Below are 17,242 nucleotides of genomic sequence, written 5' to 3' on the forward strand. Positions count from 1 at the left end.
AGGTTGGGTCCCCGGGCCTCTGGGCACAGATGCTCCCCGAAGCTGAGATGTGATTGGGATGGCTCGTGGCACCCCCTGCCCACGCCCCCAGAGGAGGCAAGGCCGGCCCTGCCCAGCCAGCGCTGGGCACTCAACCCAGGGCCAGTCGGGATGACAGACCTGGCGCAGCAGGATGCTGGCCACCCTCTCAGTGCCAGCACCCTCTGCCTCCCGCCTGGGGGCCCCGAGACAGGGGCTTGCGTCCCTGAACACACTTGCTCACTTTCTGGTTCAGTTCTTATGGACGTGTTTCTTTGGGAAGTGAAATAGCCCCCCACCCCCACCCCACAGGGTTAAATTTCGTGGGAACTTGGAGAACCTCCCAGGGAACAGACGTGACACTGCGCCTGATCCTGTCCCTGAACAGAGTCCCTCCTGACACCGGACGGGTGAGCGGAGCCCGCTGTGTTCCCAGGCGCTTCCCTCGTTGTGCTTCCTCACTGTTTCGATTCCCAGAAGGCACATGATGAGCAGGGCCCCGTGTGCATGGGCTGGACCCAGGCAGAGCCTCCTGCCCGTGGCTGTTGCTGAGACACGGCAGTAACCCGGGGACCCCGGCGTGGCCCTTCCCACGTGTCTCGGGGGCCTCCTGCAGCAGCTCCCCGCCGCTCTCCAACAGCATCCTCCGCATCCCCCTCGGCCACCCCTGCCTGGGGGCTGCCTGGTGGGACATGGCCTGGCCCTCCTCCCGGCTGGGTCCTTGCAGTTCCTGGGTCTCCTCCTGCCCCCTTCCTGTTTGTCGCTGTGCCCGGCAGGGTGCCGTGTGACACAGAAGGTGCCCAGGAGGGGCCCGTGGACACGCCCAGCCCCCACAGCCCCGGCCTCGCCAGCGTTGGGTGGAGTCCCAACACCCAGAGCAGATGGAGGGTAGGGTTGATTCAGCCCAAACCTTGTCCTCCGCTTGGAGACACCGTTCAGGGCTGTTCTGTTGGGACTTTGGCTTCTGGATTCCGGAGTGGAGGACCCTGGGGTGGCAAGGAATTCAGAGATCCCCCAGCCCCATGGCCTTTCCCACCCAGTTTCTAAAAGCAGCTGCAGCTGACGAGTCCTGGGTGCTTAGTGGTGGCCAGAGGCTTTCTCCTACCCTCTCTGACCCCGGACAGGTTCCAGCAGCCACAAGGTGACCACAGTCCTGGGCCTCCCATGCTGGCCCAGAGCCTACTCCCGGGGCACGTGTGGTGACAGGCTGAGAGGCAGGGGCAAGCAGAGCATTGGAGGAAACGGTGGCAGTCCAGACACGGCACAGAGTGGCCAGGACTCCGTAGGCAAAGGGTCCGTCTCCAGCTTCTCGGCACTCCTGTGACACGGAGAGGGTTAAAAGCAGAGGGGCGCTGACCTCGTCTTTACTCTGCTGCCTTATGAGCAGCAACTGAGGGCCCCTCAGCACATGTCTGCCTCCTGGAGTGACCACAGCCCAACTCTGTAACCCCTGGACGAGGACAGGGAGCACCTGTGAGTGAGCGCAGCCGCGCAGGGCTTGGTGGGCAGCTGGGGAGACGGCAGCTTTAAACGTAAGGCAGCATTCAATTCAGAAATCTGTAGTCTTGTTGGAGTAAATCGTACATAACCTCATCACACAAGCTGTATAAAGCGATTTTAAATCTAGAGGCACAAAAAAAACCCGGTGGTGTGTGTACCTGGCAGGCCCCAGATGTCTCCGCAAGAAGAGAAGAAGGTTGGAGCACGGCCGCCAGCCTCTGCCTGGGACCCGGGAGCGGCACAGCCCCTGCCGCCCCCCTCGAGGCCTGGCGGTGTGCACCCTCCCTGACTCCGTGCACACATCTGGCCACCACGTGACTCCAACCAGAGTCTCTGGACAGCGCATCGTGCAGTCAGTCTGGGCGCCCAGCTCTGCTCACCTGCCAGAGGGCCTCCCGCACCGTCTCCAGGCCGAGTGCCACGCTGAGAACCCGCATTGATTTAAAAACTGCCTTTTCTTTGAGATGCAGAATGACACATCTAAATATTACACCACCAAGAGGTATGTAGCTGTCGGTACTTTTCCATGCAAACATCTGACTTCTGTGCCAGGAAGTGATGGGACAGGTATTGTGTAGTTTCAGGCAAATTGGTCTCAGATGTAGATAAACAGATTTTAGCAAGGAAGCGCTGGGAGCTCGTTGGGTGTTGGGCCTGAGCCCGCCAGGCCGCTGAGGGCCCGCGTACCGCTGGCAGTGGCCTCCTCCTCTCCACCGGCCTCCCTGAGGGCTTCTCAGAGCCTGCGCTCCCAGCACGGTGTCTGCAGACCCTCAGCCCGTGCCCTAGTGCTGGTTCTGGGCTCCGGCTGCTGTCACCATGGGCTTCCGTTCTGGGAGGACGGTGCAGACTGGAGCCTCCTCTCCGCGGAAGCCCCTGGAGCCAGCCCCGGTGCTGCGGAGGGGAAGACACCACCTCCTCGGTGGTGAGGAGCTGCGCTGAGACCCTGTCTGTCCACTGCAGGGGCCATGTTGTCCTGCAGCAGCTGTGGGTTGAAGAGGGCCCCAGAGGGACTTGTGCACAACCAGACCCCTGGAACCTGTGCGTTTGACCTTTGGGGAAGAGGATCTTTGCAGATGTGCATCCATGAGGAATCCCACGGGGAGATCTCCCTGGGTTGTCTGTGTGGCCCCAGATCTAATGGCTCCGTCCGTCTCAGAGGCGCAAGAGGAGGACACCCTTGGGGGAGAAGGCCCCATGACGATGGAGGCAGAGGCTCCACGGGGCAGGAGGGACCCTCCCCTAAAGCCTCTGGGCAGTGTGGCCCTGGCGGCCCCTAGTTCTTGGACTTCCAGCCTCCAGAGCTATGAGAACACACGTTTCTGTGGCTTCAAGCCCCCGGTCCGCGGTGCTTGGTGCAGAGGGATACTGACACGGCTTCTGTAACGGCTGTGCGGCACATCCTCGGGCGGTCAGCCGGCAGTGAGTTATCCTGGGAAGCCCCTCGCCTGCGTCCGGGCATGGAGGGTGCTTGGGGGCAGACGTTGGGTCCCCACGTGCCCCCTGCAGGAGCCCTGGGGGGTGATCTTGGCACCCTCATCTGAGGACTCGCCCCCGCAGGGTCTTCCTGTTCAGTGAATCAGCCTCGTCTGCTCTCCCTCCCCTCGCCCCTCAACGCACTCGGAGCGAAGCCCGTGAGCAGCTCTGACGTGGGTCTCCAGGCCCGTCCCTGAGGCCAGAAGCACTCGGAGTTGCCTCTCTTCTGGCCTGTTGCTGACAACGGGAGTTGTGGTGTCTGTGAACTCAAGGAGACCTGCGTCGGTGCGGCCGCTCCAGGCAGTGGCCACTGAGAAGCCAGCTGCCCTGGGCAAGTGGCTCAGAGCATTCCGGCAGGACTGACGGTGCCCCTTGGGAGCCGTGCACAGCCCCGGAAACGAGCGCCAGAGCCAGGCCAGCTCCACGGGTCAGCAACGGCGTCCTGCGCCCAGCGCGGCCGCCAGGGTAGCTCTCTGCTCAGGTGCCACCAGCTACGTCTTCCCTGCCAGCGGCACCCGTGTGCCCCAGACCCCCCACGAGCGGGGCGACGCGGGCCTGAGGGGGAGCGGGCGGGCCGGGGGAGGGCGCGGGCCGTCGGCATCCCGGGGAGGCCTGCACCCGCTCAGGTCACACGGCCGCAGGTTAAACGTGAGACGGCACCTCAGCATCAGCTGGGTTAGAAAAGGACAGAACATGTGGTTCTCTGCCTCCGGGGTAGTGAAAAGGACACGCACACGCTGAGCCAGGCGGAGCGTATTGCTGGGGGCAGTCGGGTGATGTTAAAATGCCCCACACGGTTCCCTTTGAGAAGCTTACTGTGGAGGGGAGTGTCTCGCGTGCACAAGGCCGCAGTTACAGGACACTTGTCACACCACTGCGTGATGGCAACGAGTGGGAAATGACGCAGAAGTCCCCTTAAGGGCACGGGTTGATGAAGTCGTGATACAGCTGACCAGCGCCAAGACAGACCTGCTGTGAAAAATGGTGACATGAATCTGTGTGTGTTGACATGGGTGAGAGCGGGCCTTGACTTGCAGCTGAGCGGTGAAGGTGATAAAACACCAGGTGTCATCCGTGTTGTGGTGTACAAATTCTTAGTCGTGCATAAAAGTGTAAGACTGGAAGAGAATCTGTCAGAGTATTTACATGAAGATATCTTGGGGAAAAAAAAAGATATCTTGGGCTCCCCTGGTGGCTCAGATGGTAAAGAATCTGCCTGCAATGTGGGATATCCAGGTTCGATCCCTGGTTCTGGAAGACCCCCTGGAGAAGACAGTGGCAGTCCAGTCCAGTACTCTTGCCTGGAGAATCCCGCGGACAGGCGCCTGGCGGGCTGCAGTCATGAGGTTGCAGAGTCAGCCACGACTGAGCGACTTATGGCTGCTACTGCTGGCCGCAGGAGTTGGGTGAGTTGCGCTGTGCCTGTTGCTTTCCAGTGTGGCTCAACTTTTATATAACGTGCGTCTTTATTATATAATCAGAAAAGCAGAACCCATGACTCTATCCTAAGGATACAGACTTGGATGTGGCTGCACACAAGTGGACAGCACACACATGTCTGTCGGTATCACGTCGTCTTTTAAGACCAGCTGTGGAGCAGAGTGCGGCGATGTTTGTGTCCATAGGAGGAAATTGTGAGCAACTGGACTCGGTGTGTGTGTGCTGTATGCTCGCGACTTAGAGAAGCACACCTGTTTACTTGATGAGGAAGGGACCCAGACAGGTGCAGTCTGGTCTCGTGAGGGAATCGCTCGTAAGACAGCCCCGCCGTCTTTCTCAGATGTCCTCTCCACGTGCAGGACAGTGAGGCCATGAGCAGTGAGCATGCTCCACCCAGCCAGGCCGTGTGACTCCAGGCTGCACACGGGATCAGCCCAGGGTGTGTGTGTCTCAGAGTCACGGAAGGAGGTGTGGCTGAACTAGACAGGGGGCGCTTCCGGGGGAGGCGGAGCTCAAGCTGCACTGTTAGCGCCGGACAGGATGTCGAGGGCATTTTGAGTGGAAGGGCAGCCAGATGAGTTGGAGCAGAGGTGAGCACGGGCAGCTTTGGCCTCCACGAGAGAGACGGGGCAGGGGAGGACAGGCACCCCGCCGCAGCCCAGGACACAGAGGGGGGCGTCTGTTCTCGGCGGGTTTCGCGTGGTCAGCAGTCGGGGAAGCAGCGTACAGCAGTCAGCAGGCCTGTGCTGCCCGCTCCCTCGGGAGCTCCCCCTCCACCTCCCGGGGGCACCGTGACCTGAACTGCCCCTTTGTCTGCTGAAGGTGGTGCAGCACCCATGATGCAAGGAGCTGTCGTGGGAGTGGACGGGCTTCCTGACAGGAGAGAGTCTGGGGAGGGCAGGCCCCCAGGGAGGACAGAACAGACCGCGGGGGCCTTCTGTCCTCGGGGCGCACTGTCCTCTCCTCCTTCCTGGGGCCATGAGAGCACAGGGCAGGCGGGCACCTCTGCCTGGCAGAGCCAGCCCGAGTCGGGCAATGCCAGCCTTCTCGTCTCTGCGTCCATGTTTTACATAATTAGTGAAGTCAGTGTCGCTGTGTCTTGTTAGAGACACTACTAATCCTTAGAGCTAACAGGACTAATTAGTGTAAAACACTTTGAAAATCTAAGAAATTCAGATGTGAAGTATAATTGGCCAGTCCTCCTGGTATTGATACTGACACCATGTCTCCAACAGAACTGCAGGCCTGGCTTCATCAAGGGGACATGGTCGTTCGAGGCGATGGTGGCTGGCAGACAGGCTGTACTTGGCCCCAGGCTGGACAGCAGCGTGTGCTGGGCTCCCTCAGGGCGGGGCAGCGGGGTGCAATCTGGCCAATTGCCCTGCCCGGGACCCTCAGGGTGGCGGTGACCTGTGGCCCAGAGGAACCATGGGGGTGGGCTGGGTTGTCCTGAGGTTCCAGGGGGTGAAGGAATCTGCGCCCACAGCCTGGTGGAGGCAGGGGGAGGAGGCCCCGGTGGCGGGGGCTCGCCCTGGCGGCCAGACTACCACAAGCCTGCTGGACCCCTCTCTGCGGCAGAGCCAGTGATGCCGCCCTGAGGTTCCTCCCAAGGGCAGAGACAGTGCTGGGAGGCGCCTGGCACTCACACTTAGCACTCTTTTCCTCCTCAAAAGATAAATGCAGGGTTTCCCTCTCAGTAAGCAAGTCACTCAGAAAAGCAATCCACGTCCCAGAGCAACCAGTCCACCCAGTGTGGGCCTTCCATCGGCGTTCCTGGAGACAGGACGACCAGGCGCACTTTGGTACGTTACTTCCTAAGGATATACGGAGCTGTCGGCAAATCATTAATCTCTCTCTGAACCATGGTGACAATATTTACATTCGAGATCAAGACAGTGATTATCTGAAGGACTCCCCTGGAAGCGCTCCTCACAACTGGAAAAACAGCAGTCAGCATGCAGAGCCTCATCCTGGCCAGAACTCACAGCGGCCAGTTCCCGAGACGCCGGCTTGTCGAGGGTGCTGCAGGTGGACCAGCGCCCGGCGGGAGGGACTCCACCAGATCAGCGAAGGCCCAGCCACGTGACTGGTGGTCCCTCTCAAAGACCCAGCCTGGCAGGAAACTGCTTCGGGCTAACCCCCTCCCAGAAGGCATTCCTGAAGGGAACTGATTTTTGTTTGTAAAGCAAGAATTTATGCGCAAACAGCCGAGAGGACCAGGGCCCAGCAGAGGCGAGACGCCAGCTTGCAGGTGTCATCCCGGCAGTGCTTTCACCCCGAGAGCCCTCGGGGCCTCCTGCGCTCCCTCCCGGGCCTCGTCTCAGCTCTGGGGCTGAGTGGTGACAGTCTCCACAGTCAGCCCTTCCCGCAGTTGCTGGGTTCCCACGTCTGTGCTGTGGAAACGACTTTGTCACGGCGTTACCATAAAGTATTTTAGGAGATCCATAGTGGTACCAGCGAAAGCTGACCTGATCCCGCCTCCGCCAAGCCGGCGCCTGTGGACCTCACCGCACCCCGCTGTGGATGGCCTGCCCCACCAGCCCAGGACAAGTGTGCGTCCTCAGTCACGAAGCCCAGACTTGAGCCCGGGGCCCTCACCTCGCGGTCGGCGTGACCCGCTGGGCTCCATGCCCATGCTGCTCATTCTCGAGTCAGATCTGGAGAAGCCCACACGTGTCCATCCTAACCTAGCCCCAAGACCCTTCGAGCTGCAACTCCAGGAGCCGCTGAGCATCCCCTGGGTGTTACCACCCTAGCTTCTGACCGCAGTGCGTCCCCCGCCGCGAGCACACGCCCCAGGAGCCAGGCCAGAGCGTTCCCGCGCCTGCCGTGTGCAGGCACCCAGACAGGAGCACACGTGTGCCTGGTGCTGTGCTCACAGGGCAAAAGGCTGTGCGATGGTGAAACTGAGCGCAGCCAAGCGCCGTGACAGGCGTGACTTGGAACCGCGCCAGCAAGGAGACACAGCCGGGCAGCAGGGCACACACACGTGGCATTTACAAAGCTCACAAACACATGCACACACACACACAGTCACACATACATGCAAACATGCATGTCAGTTCAGTTCAGTCGCTCAGTCGTATCCGACTCTTTGCCACCCCATGGACTGCACACTCCAGTCCTCCCTGTCCATCACCAACTGCCAGAGCTTACTCAAACTCATGTTCATCGAGTCGGTGATGCCATCCAACCATCTCATCCTCTGTCGTCCCCTTCTCCTCCTGCCTTCAATCTTTCCCAGCATCAGGGTCTTTTCCAATGAGTCAGTTCTTCACATCAGGTGGCCAAAGTATTGGAGTTTCAGCTTCAGCATCAGTCCTTCCAATGAACACTGAGGACTGATTTCCTTTAGGATGGACTGGTTGGATCTCCTTGCAGTACAAGAGACTCTCGAGAGTCTTCTCCAACACCACACCGATGATCAAATCTGTAAAAAGATACAGGCATGGTGAACGCAGGTGGAAGGTGTTGCCTCTGGGGCAGAGATGGGGAGTGGACACGCCCCTCCCAGGAGAGCGCAGCTCACCTCCGTGGCTCCTAAAGTGGGTGTGGCCTCTCTGGTGTCCTCATAACACTGTTTCATGACCTGTGTGCTGCCCACACTCCCTCTTCTTTCCTGTCCAGTATTCCACAACGTGAAAATCTTAAGCAGGCCGTCGAAGGCCACCATTCTGTGTACTGTGTGCCTGCTTCTAGGGAGACTCTGACACCTGGGTGACTCCAGAAGGGTTCACGTTGATGCCCTTGAACTAGTCTGAGGGTGTTCCTCCTGTTTCCTGGGTGTGGGTGTCCCGCAGGCTCTCCTGCTGAAGGGGCCAGCCTGGGGTCACGTGCAGTGCCAGAGGCCGTGCAGGAGGAGCCCCCCTTGCTACCACTGCTTGTTATGGGCTGCAGTCGAGCTGTGGGAGCAGCTCAGAGCCATGCCAGCTCTGCCAGAACAGCCCCCGCCCCCCTGCCTGGAACTCACACCCCCCTCCCCCTGCATCCCAGACGTGCAAGCAGAGGTCAAGAGCAGGGCCCGTGCCCCTTGGGGCTTTGGCCTTGGGCTCCCACCTGCAGGCCTTGGCCCCACAAGCTTTCAGACCCCTAGCACAGCAAGATACCCAGGCAGGACTTTCTCCCACAGACCCTCTCGGGCTCAGAGCACCAGCTCAGTGCAGAGAGCTTCACTTACTCAGTTAACAAGGGAGACCCGAGTTGCAGAGAGGATTTCCAGAGGAGTCTGTGGTAATGTGGGTGGGGGCGGGGGGGTGGTTCTGCTGCTCAGGAGCGAGCTCGTGGGCCACCATCCCAAGGGTCAGACACAGGTGTGCTGAGGGCCGTTCAGACTTAGGCTTGCTGCACATTTTCTCCACCATGAATGGTGACTCCGCTGGTGGTCCAGGGGCTCAGACTCGGTGCTTCCGATGCAGGGCGCCCAGGCTCAGTCCCTGGTCAGGGAGCTAGGTCTCACACGCCACTCTCATGTGCCCCAACGAGGACCCTGCATAGCCAAATCAATCAGTGTTTTTCAAATGAATGAACTGACTCTGATTCTGTCCCTTCAAGGAGGACAACTTACGGTATTTGTTACCAATGATAAAACTCTGGATTTGAACAAAAATTAGAATTTTTGGAAACTTGGGTCTGCCACTGTGAGCTTTACAGTTCCTGGATACTTGGGCTTTTCTGACAAGATTAGTGATGTAAACAGATGTTAACTTTTGCAACATTTTGTAAAGAAACGTGTCAGTATTTGGAAGACGTGTGCAACTCGGTGAGCCAGCTTCCAAATGACCGGTGCACAGTGTCACAAACCCGCCGTGAGTCCGGGCGCCTTGCACAGGACGGGATGGATGGGCTGGGTTCAGTGAGAGGCTCACTGCAGGACTCAGGCCTGCATTGCAGCTGAACGTGAAGAGTTCCCTGCTGTCTGGTTTGGATGCATGTTCAGAGAAGAGTATCTGCAGTTTTCTGAAAAGGCTGTTCGAATCTTCCTCCCTTAGCAACTGTGAGGCCAGTTCCTCACCCAAGCGGACAAAGTTCAGTGTTTGAAGAAAGCAGGGGAGTCGGACTGTCTTCCTGAGCGCAGGCGTCTCCCTGAGTGCAGGCATTGGGAGATCGGCATGAATGCAAAACAGTGCCACCCGTCTGTCTCTTCTTATTTTTGCTTTAGGAAATGCAGATTTTTTAAATTATCTATTTGTGAACATAGGCTTATATATAATGGGGGTCTTGCTATTTTGAGACAAACTAATAAGTAATTTTAAATTTCTGTTGCTATTCCTAGTTTGCTAACCATCAGCGGGTGTAACCCACATATCTATCGTTGAAGCCTCCGTAACTTTTCCACCTGTAAAGGTGAAGAGAGCACGCATTCTGCAAAGGGCCCCAGGGCAGGGATGGGGCTATGGGTCAGCCTTGCTAAAGAATTTCATTCAGAGGGTGTGTCCAAAGAAATGACTGTGTGAGGGCAGACGAGGGAGCTTATTTCTCAGTTAGCATGCAACACCAGGAGCTCATCCTGTTCCCGCATCTGCATTTTGTGCTGTTGACTTCCCCAAGCCACATCCGAGAGGACGGATAAAGCCAAGCTATTACTAAGCTGCGTTATGTTGATAAGTCAGAGATGGATAGTTTACAAGCCAGCTTTTATCCTTTTGTGCTAAGACTGAAACACGGCCACTAAAAAAGAAAGATTGGGGGGAAAAAAAACTCGAATTGCAGATGGATGGAGCTTGCAGCATCCTTTCCATCCTGATGTTCCCTGAGTTGGTGAGGGGAGCTGGCAGCTGTGAGCCAGTGATTCAGGTTTTTTTCTTTTCACTTTGTGTTTTATAAGTGATGTTTAACCAGGCCCCCTTAAAATGTGTTATTGTTAGAAAACAAACCAAGAAACAGGGAACAGTAATTTAGTTCCAGGAAGTTAATTCTGGAGACCTCCCGACCTTTGAGCAGTCACGTGGCTATTGATTTCCAATACCGTGAGGTGGCGTGCCACCCTAAGCGTGGGGTCCAGCAGACCCCAAACAGTTTCTCCCTCATCAGTTGAGTCCCTGAGTACTTGAGCATTAAGACAACAAATGTCCACAGTTAACGGCGTGTCACACGGAGCGGGGTGGACGTGCCAAGTTTCTAATGAAGGCAGGCTGTTGGCAAACACACCAGTCCTCATATATTGGAGGAGGCCGCCTTTATGTGTATTTCCAACACTCTTGAGTGCTTCGAAAGATACCAGTTACATCATTGTATAAGGGCCAGGTGCCGAGGGAGAAACATCCACTCACTGCCAAGACAGAAACAAGCGGGACCAGAGTTGAGAGCAGGATGCGGCTGGGTTTTGTAGGAGGCGTGAGAAATAGCTTTTCCGGCCGCGCTCAGTGGAAGGAGCATCCCGAATAAAAGCAGTGGCTTGGATGCCCTCACTTCTTCACAAAGAGGATCTCAGGAAATCCCTCAACTCCCAACGTAACGCACTCCGTGTGTGGAAGGATCGGCATCATTTTTCTCCATATCCGGGGAAGGAAAGCAAGCGATGCCTTTGGATCTGAACCCAGAGAACCTGGCCGCCCACTCCTCAGCCGTGACGTGAGGAGCTGGCGAGTCATCTGAGGCGCGCTCACACCTTGGCACCCCCTTACCAGCTGTGCCTGCCGCACCCCCGCCTGCAGTGAATTATGGCTGCCTTCCTGTATTGATTATTGAAAATGTTATATTCACGGGAAGAAAATGCCATTGCTTTAAATATCAGCATTACTAGGGATTTTAAAGTCATTTTTTACAGAGACGTGTGGAATAAAAAAATTTTTTAAGCAACTGCAAAGAGTGAGGGGGGAACCAAATTATTAAGTCACAAAAAATCAATTCTCAGTTCAGTCTGGCCAGACGAGTGTTTCTCGGCTCAGGTAAGTAGTTTAAAGTCAGACACGTCTCACGCTGGACTTTTTACAAGAATGGAGAAATTTATAATGAAATTCAACAAGGAAACTGGAAAAACAGCCAAATTGGTGCAACAAAGTGGTTAATAGGATCATTAGCCTACTCGCTGTATTTTTTTGGACACTGTGTGCCTGTACCGTGGTGCTCGAGACCAGATTGCGGGAACAGGCTGACAGTTAGCAGCTAACTCAGCAGTGCTGGGTACAAACTGCCATCTTCCTGTGGATTTACAGCTGCCACTTCTGCTACTTCAATTAGTTCTATAGCACACAGATGTTGCTTAAATGTTGCTGCTAATGATACTGCAATAAGCGTAAGATTCATGCCATATTTTGAGGCACGTAAATTTCTCAAGTGGCACAATTAAAGTGGAAATATTAGGTGGGGAGAACTTGGCAGTCTCTCCAACTTGGAAGGCACACCCGCTATGCAATAATGGGTCAAAAATTCATTCAAGTTTTACTGCTGTTCCGAGTTTTAAAAGACTTTTCACAGTTGAATGCAAAGTAGTAAAAACCAGGGTATTAGGAAATGAGGATGAAGCTCTGTTATTCAGACATGACTTTTATTTTCAAATTGAAATCACATGCTCGCTTTTCTGGATATGAGGGGAGCAGGTACAGGCTGCAGAGACGTCTCAGCCTCGGAAGACCTGGGTAGAGGTGTGTTCACTGCTAGGCCAGCAGCTAAGTCAGGCCTGCCAGGACTCGGGTGGGGGAAGCATTGCTGTCCCCCACAGCTGGGGCCACAGAAGCAGGTACCTCAAGCAGCCCCCACGCCAGGCCGCACGTGTGTGCACACATTGTGACATGGGCATGCACGTGTACGCGCTAGGCCTGTGCCTCTGACTCGGGGCAAGGAAGGACAGGGGCCCCCTAGCCTCCCACCACCCCACAAGGCCCCTCAGAGTTTCTCTCCCACTTATGGTCCTTTGTCTTCCCAGCACGGGCTCCTGCCAAACCGCCAAATCTCCTTTCCCAAGAAAAACCTCTCCTGTGGAGAAGAGCTCCCTGACGGGCTGTCACGTCCGCTTCTGACTCCCTCTCACCCCACTTTAGGAAGGCGGTGCTTGTTGGGGGGCAGGGACGCTGCTCCCAGCCGGCCATCCACCTCCTGAGCCTCTGATGGGGCTCGGTGACCCCAGTCCATCTCACTTGGTGATCCGCACCTATTAGGACCGTTAGGACTCGAGGCCACACGCCGGGTGGCAGGGACAAGGCCCCTCCGTGTCTCTGCTGGTCTCCTTTCCCCGCACGTCTTGTTCTGGTGGTGGGGACCATCTCCAGTGGGGCGTCCACACAATGTTGTCTTGTAGACATTTGCCAAGTACTTACCCTCCCCTTAGATGATGCAACTCATTTGGTGAAACCTTCGCCAGGCAGGTCCAGGACTGAATGGTCCAGCCCTCAGGAGACTCCTCCACGTCTGTCTGTCCGTCTGTCTCTCCCCGCTCCTGGTCTCACCCCCCAGCCCCGCCACCACCACAGGCCCATCTCTCTGAGCCTGTGGCACCTGGATTGCGTACAGCAAATCTTACAGATGTCAGGATGGCCTTGTTGTGAAGCCAAAAGGACAATGAGTTCCTGCTGACCTCGGCACAGCGGCTCTTGCTGGAGCACAGTGTGTATTTTCTCCTGGCGGTGAAGAGGCCATAAGTAATTGACGGAGAACAGAAATGTCACGGGAGCACTTGTGTTGACACTGCTCTGTGCGTGGAGGGAAGCCCAGCCCAGCAGTGGGGGCTGAGCACGAGCCCGGGAACTTACAATTTAGCGAGGACAAGACGGAGAGATCAGTCTGGTCGGACTCCCCAAGTCCTGATGAGCTGCCCCAGGACCACGGGGGCCATGGGGAGAGCCCCGTGTGCACAGACGCACCTGGAAGCGGAGCCCGGCTGCTGCCCCGGTCTGTTTCCAGCCCTTTACTGCCTCCATGATGCTTAATGTACTGTTTGTGTATGTTGTCCTTGCCGTATATTTGATGTGCTCTCATATATTTTACTCATCTCTGGCTTCCACAAAGGCATGCTCCCAGCAAAACTGAGGCTCGTTATTTGCCGCCATCAATCAAGTGTCTGTGTGGTCGGCACCTCGTGGGGTGGGCTTGATTTTAAGTATAAACGTAACTCCTGCTCTGCGGCGCCATTTCATTCTCTGTCCCTGGTCTGTTGAGGGGCTGTCTGGACGCTGTGGCCTTCCTGGAGGGGCAGACGGCCACACCAGAGCTGCCTTGGGGCAACACCTTCTCAGGCCCTAGAGGGGAGCCACTGGCACTCGAGGCTTCTTGGGGTTGCAACATGAAAAGGGGGAAGGAAGCTCTCATGGTGTAAATCATAGGCACAGACTAGATGAGTTTGTTAACGCACTGTATTGCTCAAGGAAGAAGGGGGCTCGGGGGCATGGGGCTGTCATGGTCCATGCAACCCTGGTGGCCACCCGGAAGGTGGGACTGAACCCCTGGGACCTGGGCCGAAGCTCCAGCTCTTTCCTGGGCACCAAAGCCAAAGGTAGAACATTCCATCCCTGGTAGCCGGGGAGGGGGGTCTGAACTGGATGACGGCAGACACACCAGGAGGGGCCGGGGACCGGCTTCCCTGCCGCAGCCGTCAGGCGCCTCCCGTCTCGCTGTGGTGCAGAGCCTTGCCTTCGGGGCTGTACTGTCTGCAGTGGCTGTTTGACAGCCACGCCTCCTCCCCAGGGCCGGCCTGCATCCCAGATGACTACCGCCTGGACTGTGCCTTGCACGAGGGTTCTAGGGCAACAAATCCCTGGGTTAACCCCGTTCTCGATGACGGGCTCCTGGGCCGGTGGTGGTACCTGTGGTCAGAGCATGTGTGCGCGTGTCTGTGCGTGTGTGTGAGCGTGTGTGTGCGCAGGCGCGCTCTGCAGAGCACAGTGTGCTGTTTCCAAGTTCAGGTGAAGGGGACGTGGAGGTTAAGCAGTGAAGACAAAGGCATTCCCTCCCTGGCGGCAGGTCTTTAGCAGATGGGAAAATATTAGCAGATGGGAAATCAGCAGATACATTTAGATCAAGATGCAAATTTAAAAGCCGCCAACCCTGCACTAAATATTTACACTCAACATCTCTACGCCATCAGCTCTCTTCTATTGTTGATGAGCCCGTACAACTGCTCTTATTACAAAGTCATGTAAAAATCAAGGGGAAAAAGTTCCACACTGGAAAAGAAATTCATTGTGAATTAAGTTTCAGCATTGAAATAGAAGAAATTTCCAAATTTCTGTCACCTTTTGGACTTGTATCCCAAAAGACTTCACATACACCCTTTCATGAGTAGGTTGCTACTATAAATTAATTGGTACTCCAGAAGAAAACAGTTTTCCTTTTTTCTCCAGAATAGCTTGTACTATTGAAATCTCTGTTGTGGAGCAAATTTTAAAAATGCAACCTGAACCCTTTTGTAATCGATTTCAATACAAAAAAGAAGAAAAATCCCCGAATAACAGCATCACACCTGAGCCCCAGTGAGCAGCTCTCTCCATCGACCGTGAGGTCCTGGACCAGCACGTGGATTTTGTGGACTGTCCTTCCCTCGGTATTAAAACTGAAACCATGCCTCATGTCTGCGCAGACCCTCACCAGCACTTTTGACATAATGTTTTCTCACCCTATTCTCCAGGGCTGTGAGGCAAGGACTATTCTATCCAACTTACAGCAGGGAAAGTGAGGCTCAGGTGTAAAAATATGCTGGGACCTATGGGTTCTAGCAGTGGGGAAGCTCAAGTCAGGCCTTTGGACCAAAGTCTCGAGGTTTCCCCCAGGGCAGTTACACTGGGTACTTCCAAAGGAACCCACAGGGTACAAATCTTAATAACTGCCATCTTATACAGGAATGAGTGAATTTACTCCTTCAGTAAGGGTTTGAGTGTCTGCCATGGGCCAGGCCCGGTCTGGGCTCTCAGGATATGAACAGAAGTGGAGTCCTTGCCCCGTGGTGTTTATATTCTTGAGAAGGCAGTTATGAGGAAGTGGAAAGCAGGACCATTCAGATCATATGACGCCATGGAAGCAGAGTACAGCAGGTGGGGCTGAGGTCTGATTGGAAGTTGATTGTGATCTAACATCTCCCAGTTCTAGAAATAGTGCCCAGATTCTGGAGACAGAGTGTGTGCGGTCTCCATAGACGCCCTTGACCTCCAGAACGAGTGAGCCTGGCTGTGCATCCAAGGGCTGAATCTGCTCATGTTTACCTGGTCACTGATTCAACCAGGAGAATCCGAGTACATGATAAAACTGATCTTGTGTCTTTCACACTCAAAAATTAGAAGTGTGGGACCCACCTAGCTGGTCACCACAGAGTCAGGAAGCTGGTAGCCTGAGGAAGTTACCCAAATCTCAGGCCCTAATTAGTTTTACTGCTGTAGAGTGTTGTTACCCTGGCAGCCGCTAGTGGGTGACTATGGTGCCAGCTTCTGCAGCCTGAGCTCTGAGAGCCGCACAGCAGGTGTCAGAAGGGCAGGCAGGATGCAACCCCCCAGGAGCTCAGAGCAGAAGAGCACAGCGCTCCCTGCAGACCCGTGGTCCAGACTGCGGGCCCTACCCCGCCGCCCCTCTCCAACGCACCAGTCTCCTTGGTGGTCAGCTGTCCGGCACTGTCTTGCCTGACCCCTCTCCCCTGCACCCGGCCTCCCCGCGCCCGCCTCCCTCTGACGCTGTGGGTCCGGCTTCCCGTCCCCACAGGCTGGGCTCCCGGCCCTGTGCCAGGTCAGGGCCCACTGTCGGCCACCAGCACCCTCACCACCCTCACCACCCCCACTGGGCCCCACGCTGCTGAGGAGCAGGGCTGGGTGTCCAGGTCACTGCCTGCTGATGCCCAGCCCTTTCATGCACACAGTAGGCCCTCAGCACGTTATCTTCTGAGAAGAACAATAGTGCTCAATATGGAAATTTTAGTCACCTTTAAAGTGCCATTATTACATGTAGTATTTGATATGACTTAGTTGCAACATTTCCTAGATTTAATTTTAACTCTTGAGAAAATGTATCTGTTTTTCCAGTGGCTTCCATTGTAACTGGAAAAGTGATTCCACCTAAAAATCTGACAAGAGGAAAGCTTTGATGAGTTAATTAAGTTAGAAGTCAGGCTTCATAGACGGGGGAATGAGGAACCCCACCACTGTCTAACCACAGCACACATCTCCTTCCCACGACCCTACTCATTCGGCCTTATTCTCTCTCCCTTCCTTTATACCTTCAGGATGTTGCAGTGTTCCTAGTGCAAAAAAACACACACACTGCCATTGTAATAACAAACATTTTGTCTTTTCTGGCTATATTTACATCTAACTCACATTAGTGAAAACTTGAACGATGTGTATTTGAAATATTAATAACTAATATCAGCCAAAACCTGACAAAGACATTATAAGAAATAAACTATCTTTCCTGAATATAGATACAAAAAAAAAAAAAAACTTTTAACAAATGTTAGCAAAGAAAAGCAATGATCAAGTGGGTTTATCCCAGGAAAGGGAGGTTGCTCAAGTGTTCAAAAATCAATCAGTATAACTTACCATATTAACAGAATGAAGGAGAAAGAGGGGATTATTTCAAGAGATGCAGAAAAAGCATTTGGAAAAATTGAACACTTATTTAAACAACTCTCAGCAAACCAGGAATAAAGAGGGATTCTCAACCTGATGAAAGTCATCTATGAAAAACCCAGCTGATGAAATGCTTGAAAGTGAAATGCTGCAAAGCTTTGCTCCTAAGATAAGGAAAGGCGGTGTCTGCTCTCAGCACTTCTGGCCAAGATTCACCTGGCGTGCCAACCTGTGCTGTGAGACAGGTACAGCTCACGAGGGCAGGAAAGAAGTGAACCTGTTCCTGTTTGCAAATGGCTTGACTCTGTGCCTAGAAAGTACTGATGAGT

The sequence above is a fragment of the Bubalus kerabau genome, chromosome 22 (assembly GCF_029407905.1).
Source record: "Bubalus kerabau isolate K-KA32 ecotype Philippines breed swamp buffalo chromosome 22, PCC_UOA_SB_1v2, whole genome shotgun sequence".
NCBI lineage: Eukaryota > Metazoa > Chordata > Mammalia > Artiodactyla > Bovidae > Bubalus > Bubalus kerabau.